The sequence below is a fragment of the Otolemur garnettii genome, unplaced genomic scaffold, assembly GCF_000181295.1.
Source record: "Otolemur garnettii isolate 467f Iridium unplaced genomic scaffold, OtoGar3 scaffold00003, whole genome shotgun sequence".
In the NCBI taxonomy this organism is placed as follows: domain Eukaryota; kingdom Metazoa; phylum Chordata; class Mammalia; order Primates; family Galagidae; genus Otolemur; species Otolemur garnettii.
This window is the reverse complement of record NW_003852398.1, coordinates 26,085,447-26,096,658: the sequence shown is the minus strand read 5'-3', so window position 1 is coordinate 26,096,658 and position 11,212 is coordinate 26,085,447.

The following is an 11,212-nucleotide window of genomic DNA, read 5'->3' as shown; positions in this document are numbered from 1 at the left end:
CCTGTAGTCCCAGCTACTTGGGAGGCTGAGGCAAGAGAATCGCTTAAGCCCAAGAGTTTGAGGTTGCTGTGAGCTGTGATGCCATTGCACTCTACTGAGGGCAACATAGTGAGACTCTGTCTCAAAAAAAAAAAAAAGAATTGGTTTACTTCACAGTGAATTAGGTTTTTTTCCCTCCTGATGGCATAGCAAGGATCTGCTGGGAATTGGTATTGGAAGTTGCTATTCATCTTTACTCTGCAAGAAAATTTTATTGTAACCCATGAAAGAGTATGCACAGAAGTGATAAGGTGCTTCCAAAAGGATATCAATAATTAATTGGTAGATGTTTTATTAAAAACAAAGCTGATGTTTACTGCCATGCACCCTACTGATGTACAGTAAATATTGATGACAGCGACAGGTTTTAACTATTCAAGTCACCTAAAATTACTGTGCAAGTGGATTTAAAAGTATCACATTCATAAAACCTAAGTTCTTTGGGTGTATTATTTACAACAGACAATCCTAGATCATGAATGGAGGAATAGTTTCTTCTGAAAAGCAAGAATATCCAACATTGAAAGCTTGTAGTTCCGTATTTGGACCTGTTTGAAAAAAACAAGTTCTTTGACGTTAGGAATAGGGGACTAATTTATGAAACATTTAACCAAGTCTTTTTTTTATTTTTTGTAGAGATGGTCTCTCTTTTTCATCCTCGGTAGAGTGCCATGGCGTCACACAGCTCACAGCAACCTCCAGCTCTTGGGTTTAGGTGATCCTCTTGCCTCAGCCTCCCAGTAGCTGGGACTACAGGTGCCCGCCACAACGTCTGGCTATTTTTTGGTTGCAGTTTGGCCAGGGTTGGGTTTGAACCCACCACCTGCGGTATATGGGGCTGGCGCCCTACTCACTGAGACACAGGGGCCGCCCCTTAGCCAAGTCTTTTTTAAATGAACAAAATAATAAAAGTACAAAATTATTTTTTAAACTGTCTTTATATTCTAAACAATTTTAAATATTTATGAGAAGCAATCTATGTGTAGGAATCTATTGGAGTAGGGTTCTTTTAAACATATTAAATATGTACATGTTTAGTATGTATATTTAAAATGTGTATATATTTAATTATATCTATGTCTATGTATAGAAACATGTAATTTTTTCTTGTTGGCTCCCTAGACTGCCAGTGTAGCTTTTCTACTGGTAGAAGGCTTCCATTTGTTTACATGGAAAATCCCTTTCCATTATCACAACCAAGCAGTTTCTTAGTAGAAAATCTGGATTTCTGTCTTTTATATGATTGACATGATTCATATAAAAGTTTCCTGAATGTGATAGTATTTTGGATTTTGGCATCCTTTTAGAACTTAGGTCTTTCAGAAATGTAAAGTGCTTCTTCTTTTTTTTTTTTTCTTGACACAGAGTCCCACTTTGTCACCCTTGATAGAGTGCTGTGGCATCATAGTTTATAGAAACCTCAAACCCTTGAGGCTCTAGCGATCCTCTTGCCTTGTTTTTCGTTTTTAGTAGAGACAGGGTGTCCCTTTTGCTCAGGTTGATCTCGAACTCTTGACCTCAAGCAATCCACCCACCTAAGCCTCCAAGAGTGCTCGGGTTGATTTGTGCTTTTTTGCTTGTTTCTAGCCAGTATCTGCCTTTTCTATCCAGCCTTATGAATAATAATAGCAAAATCATTTCTTGGTCATTTGTTTTTAATCCTTCTCTCCCTTCTTCCAAGCCAGGTTTTTTTTTTATTGCTGATACTGAAAATAATCAAATCCGGAATCAAAGTCTGATTCATCAACCAAAAACTCAATCTTTTTGTTTGCTTTTTTTTTTTTTTTTTGAGACAGAGTCTCACTTTGTTGCTATAGATAAACAAACTCTTAGGTTCAAGAGAGCCTCTTGCCTCAGCGTCCCAAGTAGCTGGGAGTACAGGCATACACCACAAAGCCTGGCTAATTTTTAGAGATTGGGGAGGGAGGAGGTCTTGCTCTTACTGAGGCTGGTCTCAAACTCCTGAGCTCAAGCAATTCACCTGCCTCAGCCTCCCAGAGTGTTAGGATTACAGGTGTGAGCCACTGTGACTCATCTTCATCTTGACCAAAAGCTTGGACTTTAGTTCATTAGGTGATGTTTTAAACACTATATTGAGGCCAGGTGAGGTGGCTCACACCTGTAATCCTAGTACTCTGGGAGGCTGAGGCAGGTGGATTGCCTGAGCTCATTGGTTTCAGACCAGCCTTAGCAAGAGTGAGACCCATCTCTGGGCAGGTGTTGTGATGTGCTCCTGTAGTCCCAGGTACTCGGGAAGCTAAGGCAAGAGAATCGCTTAAGCCTAAGAGTTTTAGGTTGCTGTGAGCTATGATGCCATGGGACTCTACTGAGAGTGACAAAGTGAGATGCTGTCTCAAAAAAAAGAAAAAAAAAACCACTATATTAATACACAAAGATCTTGCCTATTCTAACTTTTAGAGTCCAAGCGAAGCATTTTCTCAGTCAGTGCTTATTAACAAATATATAAAATTCTAAAGATCTTAAAATGGTTAATTGAAATATAGTATGTATACTCTTTTTTTTGTTTGTTTGTTTTTCTTTCTGAGACAGAGTCTCACTTTGTCATTGAGGGTAGAGTGCAGTGGTTTCATCATAGCTCGCTGCAATCTCAGACTCTTGGTCAAGCAATCCTCCTGCTTCAGCCTCCCAAGTAGCTGGTGCTATGGGCACACCTGGCTAATTTTTCATTTTTGTTTTTGTTGAGATGGGATCTTGCTGTTTCTCAATCTGGTCTTGAACTTGTAGCACTTCTCCTGCCTCAGCCTCCCATATGTATATTCTTGATGGCTAATACTTTTACAACTTTAAAATTTTTAAAAATTTTTTTATGACTGAGATAGTGGAGTGTGCCAATGCACAGGTAGACTAAGGAAAACATTTAGGGAATAGACCATTGAAAAGACTATATCTGAGTAGTGGAGAGAGAAAAGAAGGGGACACAGTTGAATAGAATCCTATACCTGATTCGCTTCACACAATAGTAGGGTAGTCAGAATTAGAAGCCACACCTCTGTTTTAGAGGAAGATCAGAATTTGCTTCTCTTTCTGTAAGGATGGGGGAGGGTCTCAGCTTTATCAAAGCTGAAAGAACTGAGGAGCACATGGTAGTTAGGGTTGTGGCAAAAAAATGGGCTTACCTACTTTGGACTGTTGTATTTTCCATCTAAACTGAGTGACTGGGTTAGGCACAGTGCTATATCTGTATTCGCAGCTACTCCAGAGGCATGGAGGAGAGTCCAGGAATTTGAGACAAGCCTGGCAACATAGTGAGGCTCTCTTCTCTAAAAAAAAGAAAAAAATTAAAATCTTATGTCTAAATTGAGTGACTTTAACACTATTTGTGTCTCTGATGGTAGTAAAATTGACAAGTAGGCTTGGCGCCTGTAGCTCAGCAGCTAAGGCACTGGCCAAAGCTGGCATGTTCAAACCCAGCCTGGACCTGCCAAACTACAACAAAAAAATAGCTTAGCATTGTGGTGGGCACCTGTAGTCCCAGATACTTGGGAGGCTGAGGCAAGAGAATCGCTTAAGCCCAAGAGTTTGAGGTTGCTGTGAGCTGTGACGGCACTCTACAGAGGGTGCCACAGTGATACTTTGTCTCAAAAAACCCCCCAAACTGACAGATATCTACTTGATTTTGTTTTTAAGTAAGACCAAAGGAAAACAAGGTAACTGAGGGTTTTTTCTTTTTTCTTTTTGAGACAGAGTCTCACTTTGTCACCCTTGGTAGAGTGCCAGGGTGTCACAGCTCACAGCAACTTCCAACTCTTAGGATTAGGCAATCCTCTTGCCTCAGCCTTCTGAGTGGCTGGGACTATAGGCGCCTCCACAAAGCCCAGCTATTTTTTGTTGCAGTTTGTCCAGGGCCGGGTTCAAACCCTCCACCCTTGGTATATGGGGCCGGTGCCATACCCACTGAGCCATAAGCACCGCCCATCAGTAACTGAGGTTTTAAATAATAATAAACATCAAAGTCAAAATTTGTTAAATTTCATATGGTAAATGGTAAACTTTAAAAATGTATCAGCGTGTTAGATGAGTTCATTAGATTATTCTAAATGTATTCTAGTGACTACATTTTAATAAGAACAGTTAAGGAGGAGTATTCTCTTAGTAATTTGTCATTTAAGAACAGTGTCAGGGTTGGGCCTGATCTTTATATAAAAGAAAAAGGCTGCAGTGCCTTTCTTGAGAATTTAAATTAAGTCTTGAAGTTACAATGATAAGCCGGAGCTCTGTGACCCTTGTTAATGTTCTTAATGCATCATTTTCCTCTATATAATATTACAGATAATGAGTCATTGCTCTCTTTGAATCAATGTAGACATTACCTCAATTACTTGTGAGGACCTGTTCCGGAGTCCAGGATCCCTGGCATAGTGCTGGGGCTATGGTACTAAACCCAGGAGATGTGCTATTAATAATTCTCCCAGTGGGCACACTGGGACACTTAGGGATGCTTTGTAGAGAGTGTTGAGTTGAACCTTGAACCTTGACTGTAATCTGAGCAGGGGACAGTGATGCCCATGGTCTATCCAGGGAAACATTCTGCAGTGAAATGGTAAAAGTTCACTTGATGGGATTTAGATTTTGTTTAATTTTTCTGTTCTTTAGTGTTTCTTCCTCCTTCCCCCTCCCAGTATTTTCTTTACCTATTCTAGTGATGCCTTATTTGGAACTGAGCTTAAACTACAAAAAAGAATGAAGTTGGATCTAGGAAGCTGTTAGGCTCTGAACTAATTTGTTTTTGGGTTTTTTTTGTTTTTTTGTTTTTTTTAAGACAGAGCCTCAAGCTGTCCCCTTGGGTAGAGTGCCGTGGCATCACAGCTCACAGCAACCTCCAACTCCTGGGCTCAAGCGAGTCTCCCGCCTCCGCCTCCCAAGTAGCTGGGACCACAGGCGCCTGCCACAACGCCCGGCCATGTATTTGGTTTTTTAAAAAATAATATTTTAGATTATCCTGAATGGAATCATTAATTTAGGTACTAATTACAAGAATGAAAATTATAGTGGAATGGGTGGTGCCTGTGGCTCAAGGAGTAGGTCACCAGCCCCAAAAACTGCAAAAAAAAAAAAAAAATTATAGTGGAACAAAGTAATATACCAGCTAGTTTGTTATACCCTATAATGTATGTTAAAGGTAAATTTTTAAGGTTTTAAAAACAATTTTGGTAATTATAAGGATGGTGATTTTGATGTGGGAGTGGGGGAGATTTATCTTTATAATGGAATTTTTATACTGATCAGAACTTTTCTATATACAAAAATTACAACTGGAATTTTAAAGTAAAATGTTAGGCTCAGTGCCCATAGCTCAGTGAGTAGGGCGCTGGCCACATACACCGAGGCTGGCAGGTTCGAGCCCAGCCCAGGCCTGCTAAATAACAATGACAACTGCAACCAAAAAATAGCTGGGCGTTATGGCAGGTGCCTGTAGTCCAGGTTACTTGGGAGGCTGAGGCAAGAGAATCGCTTAAGTCATAAGAGTTGGAGGTTGCTGTGAGCTGTGATACCACAGCATTCTACCAAGGGTGACATGGTGAGACTCTGTCTCAAAAAGTAAATAAATAAAAGTAAAATGTTAGATTGGGTTAGAAAATAAAGTAAACATTATACTAAATAGTTGATTTTTTGGTGTATTTCATTTTTTATCTTAATGAATTTTGAAAACTGGAATAATGAAGGACACTAAATGCCTTATTGGAGATACTGTGTGTGTAAACCTTCAAGTAAGCAGCCTAAGCTAGAAAGGTCTTTTAACTGAAGATTTTTGTTTGTTTGTTTTGGAGACATACCCTCACTTTTGTCGCCCTTAGGGGAATGCTGTGGCATCACAGCTCACAGTAACCTCAAATTCTTGGGCACAAGTGATACTCCTGTCTCTGCCGCCCAAGTAGCTGGGACTACAGACGCCCGCCATAGTACCCAGCTGGTTTTTAGAGACAAGGTCTTGCTGTGGCTAAGGCTGGTCTCCAACTCCTGCGCTCAAGCAGTCTACCCACCTCATCCTTCCAGGGTGGTAGGTGTGAGCCACCGCGTCTGGCTGGTTAACTGAAGCTGGTTAACTGAAGCTTTAATAAACTTTTGGGCAATTTTTCTTCCTTTACCCCATACACTATCCCTGAAATAATAATTTGGTTGGAATCAAACAGCTCTTGCCTTTTCAATGCCAAATCAGTGGAGCAATGGCTTGAGTCCTGATGCTGCTGTGACTTTTTTTTCCTCAGAAATGAGTACTTGTGAACATACCAATCTATATAATACACTACTTTCTTTTGGGTTCTCTTTTGCAACTTTGTATACAAATCAAGACAATATCAGGGTGACAAGTGGATGAATTTAGATTCTCAGTTTTGTCTGCTCACCAAAAAAAGTATATTGCCTTTTAGAAAATTATTCAAGTCTGATCACTTTTAGGAACATGTTTTATATTATATTTTTAAATTAAACCAAGTGCCTTGATGTTATTTCATGTAAACTGTAGCATAACCTTTTTGTGAGGATGGATTGCAACTTACTGGAGGGGAAGTGGAGTTGGTTAATAGCAGATCCTTTTCTGGAATAATATGTTTGTGCTGTTGATTATGTAAGATTCTGTAAGTGTGTTAAGACCTAGAGGTGCCATTTCTTTTGTCTGCTAATAAATTGTTACTATAATAAAGTATAACTCTGTATCTAAATTATTTAAGTGCAAAGGCGGTTCTGACTAAAGCACATTTAGGCACCAGTGAGTTTTAAAATATCTCTTGACACTGGTAGAGTGATTTAGTCATTAATTTTTCCCAACTATAACAAAAGGATCCATCCTCAAAGAATGATATGAAGCGTTAAGAAATCCAATTCTTTTCTTTTTGCTTGTGGTCTTAAGTGAGTCAGTTAATCTTTTGGGAACTCGATCCTTCCATCAGTGAGGAGGGAGGATTCATTTGCTTGAGGACCCCTCCCTTTCTCACATTACATGGCTCCTATTCTACATCACATCAGAATAAGAAAACCCCATTCTGGCTCATGTTTTACCTCTGTCTTAACTCTGAATTTGGGCAAGTGAGCTTTGAGCCACACTTTTCCCATCAGTAAACAGTGGCTGACAGCTTATAACTGGAGAGAGAACTGAGAGTGGAATTCCTCCTATCTGGAGCACTTTGTAAGGAATAATTGCAGCATTCCCTCTCCTTGTATCAGCCATGAAGCCTCTCCTGAAATGTTCTCCCCTTTATATCTTTCTCATCTCAGGAGGAAATGAGAGAGTGGGCATAGGGTTAAAGTCAGTTCTCCTTTTATAGTAATCCTGGGCATTCTGACCCCAACCTCATCCCCACCCCAGTGAGTAAAAGAATTGGAGTGATTAGTTTAAGGGCCTTCCAGTTTACCATTCCATGCAACTACCCTGTCTGCAAACAGCACCTAGGATCCAGAGCCCTGGGAAGTGCTCTCATACAGTCATTCTCTAGCATCTCCTTCAGCCACCTTGTCCTTTCAATGCTCTGTCCCTGGCTTCTTCTCTCTTCACTTAGCACCACTGGTTAAGTTCTTCATTTTCAAATCAAATTGAGACTAATGAAAGTATGAGTCTTCTAGAAAAATATTCACATATGCAGATAAATACCCAATTATAAAAAGGCTGGATCATGGACCCCCTCATGTCTTGAACACCTTTCCAGATAAGTACATCCACATCCATGGCTTCAGTCACCTTGCTTTTTGCTAATAGCAGCCAAAAAAATATTTTTAGCCTGACCTTTCTAGAACATCAACATATCTGTATGTATATAAATCTCCAGAGCTGTTACCATACAGCATTGCCTAGATGCCTAGAGACTTCTCACATGCAGCACACCCCCCAAACAAACTAATCTTCCTTTTCCCTGTTAGCCTATCTTGATCATGGTATAACCCAGCACTTAAGCCTGAAACTTAGAATTTCTTTTTCTTTTTCCTTTTTTTTTTTTTGAGAACCTGTCTCAGTTTATCACCCATGGAAGGGTGTCATGGTATCATAACTCACAGCAACCTCAAACTCTTGGGTTCAAGTAATCCTCTTGCTTCAGCCTCCCGAGTAGCTGGGACTATAGGCGCCCACTACAATGCCTCGCTATTTTTAGAGATGGGGTCTTGTTCTTGCTCAGGCTGGTCTGGAACTCCTGAGCTCAAGCAATCCACCTGCCTTGGTCTCCCAGAGTGCTGGGATTACAGGCATGACGCACCGTGCCTGGCTGAAACAGGATTTCTTCAATCTTTCTCTTCAACTTCCACACCAAATCCATCTATGTTATAAATGTCTCTCAAATACAATATCTCTTTCCTGCCTTCACTGTTAATTCTTTCCAGGACTATGTCACAGCCTAACTAGATTATCTGTTTTACTATGACTCAGCATCCATACTAGTTTGCACTTTATTTTTTAAGTGTCTTTTTCTCTTGCCCTGCCTAGAATGCAGTGGCATCATCATATCTCATTTTTTTAATAAAGACAGCTGCTTCTCATTCTTGCTCAGGCTGGTCTTGAACTCCTGACCTCAAGTGATCCTCCTGCCTTGGCCTCCCCAGAGTGGTAGGATTACAGGCATGAGCCATCTTGCTTGGCCAACTAAAAATATTTGACCTTCACTACTTATCAGTGGTTCTCTAGTGTTTCGTTTTTTCAGGATAAGTTCAAAATTAATGGCCTAGCCTGTAAGATCTCAAGAACTCTGGCTTTGCTTACATCTCTAGCCTCATGTCCTGTCACACATTCTTTGATTGACAAACCAACGACTGACCTTAGTGTTCCCAAATGGGCCATTAAAAACACACACACACACACACACACACCTCAGGCCTTTATATTTGTTGTTCTTCTGCCAGGAGTTGCCTCCCAGCCCCATCTAACTCCCCACTCTTCCCTTCAAATACTTTATCAAATGTGCTTTGACCCAAAAGAAAAAAGAAAACAAAAAACAAATGTGCTTTGCATGACAACACTTCCCACTGAATTCCTCTTCTCTCATTCAGGGGCTCCTGTGGGCTCCACCTCTATTCCTATATAGTCTCTTCACATTCTCTAAACTGGCATTTACTACGCATCCTCATGTTACCTGGCCATCTATATCCTCTACTAACTGAGCTTCGTGAGTTACTTTACCCTTAGTGCTCCTATGACCAGTGGTGGGTTTAAGGTTAAGTAAATTATTACTGTAAATGTGGATATGTTTGTTGGATAATTATTTCTCTAACACTGGTTCATGTCCAGAAATGTCTATTTGTCCAGGGTCAATTAGATGGCCCATTGTTATCAATAGGTTGGAAAAAAGCCTCTAGTGAAGAGGTAGCAGGTAAAGAGATTAGATGGCAGTTCTTTTTAGGTTGTCTCTTCCTTCTTTTCTTGTCCATCTACCACATCAGAAAAATCACAAGCGGCTGCTCCAAAGCTTTCTTGGTTAGCTAAAGTGTCTCCCTATGTAGCCTGCCTGTGCCCTCTGGTGGCCATAATATGCCACCACATTTCACTTTAAAGAAGTATGGTTTCGGCTCGGGGCCTGTGGCTCAAGCGGCTAAGGTGCCAGCCACATACACCTAAGGTGGCGGGTTCGAATCCAGCCTGGGCCCGCCAAACAACAATAATGGCTACAACCAAAAAAATAGCCGGGCGTTGTGGCGGGCACCTGTGGTCCCAGCTACTTGGGAGGCTGAGACAGGAGACTCGCTTGAGCCCATGAGTTAGGGGTTGCTGTGAGCAGTGAAGCCATGGCACTCTACCCAGGGGGACAGCTTGAAGCTCTGTCTCAAAAAAAAAAAAAGAACTATGGTTTCAGGTAGTATAAATGAACAGCTGTTTAACAGATCTATAACCCTCGAATTAAATTATCTGACCCTATTTGTGTTTTTGTATTATGAATCCCTAGAAAAATTAAATTATAAGCATGCAGTGCTTGACATATGATAGGCAACCAATAAATCTCAGCTTCCTTCCTTTTGAATGAAAGAGCCCTTCTTGGTAACAGGGCAAAGAAAACTCCTCGAGTTAACATTTATTGATCAGGCTGGTGGCTCTGGAATACTTAACATAAGAAAGCACTGGGAAGCTTGGCAAGATTGTAAAAGCAGGTTCCTGACTCTAGATGATACTACTGGTTAAGTTCCAAAAGGGGATGGACAGTAATGACAACAGATAGCATTCATAAACACTCAGTCTGCGCCAGGTGCACCTTGTTATCCTCTGACAACACAACTGAAGTAAGTGTTTAATCCTTGTATGTTGGACTACAGAGAGGATTAGACAACTGGGACAGAAGTGGGGTTGCCATACAAGTGGGGCTGAAGTGATCCAAGAGGCCGGGAGAAGCCACAAAGGGTCACAGACCAAGAAGGAATAATATTAACTTCTTTTAGCTTAAAAAAACAAAGTACCAAACAAAAATACCTAACGTCAATAGAATCAGAGGTTTAGCCAATGTAATCTAGATATCAAAAACTCTGTTTTAGATATGATTTCCATTTCCCAGGATCTAAATCATGATATGTTTAATAAATCTAGAATGTTAGATTTTTCTTTTAAAAAGCAAGTTTAAGCACATATTTACTGAACATCTACAATGCGCAAGGCACTCAGAGAAAGCCTTTCATACTAAAGTCCTATATATATAAGGATTTGACAAATATAAATATATATAAATATATAAACAAAAACAGTCCTACAATGGCCTTTTGGTGGAAGGACACAGAGAAAGGCACTCAGAGAAAGCCTTTCATACTAAAGTCCTATATATATAAGGACTTGACAAATATATATAAATACATAAATAAAACAAGTCCTGGAATGGCCTTTTGGTGGAGGGACACAAGTTTAACTCTCTATAAGAATTCTCCATTATCAAAGAATAGAGATTATAAGTTGATTGGAATTTGAGGCAATGATGTTCCTGTAAAAAAAATTTTAAATCCTTTTGAGTAACTCTACCTTATCTGCAAGCCATTTTCTAGCACAAGCAATGATTAGTACAACTTTAAAAACAAGGTTTTTTTTTTTTGGCTCGGCACCTGTGGCTCAAGTGGCTTAGGCGCCAGCCACATACACCTAAGGTGGTGGGTCTGAATCCAGTCCTGGCCTGCCAAGCAACAATGATGCTGCAACCAAAAAAAAAATAGCCAGGTGTTGTGGCGGGCGCCTGTGGTCCCAGTTACTTGGGAGGCAGAG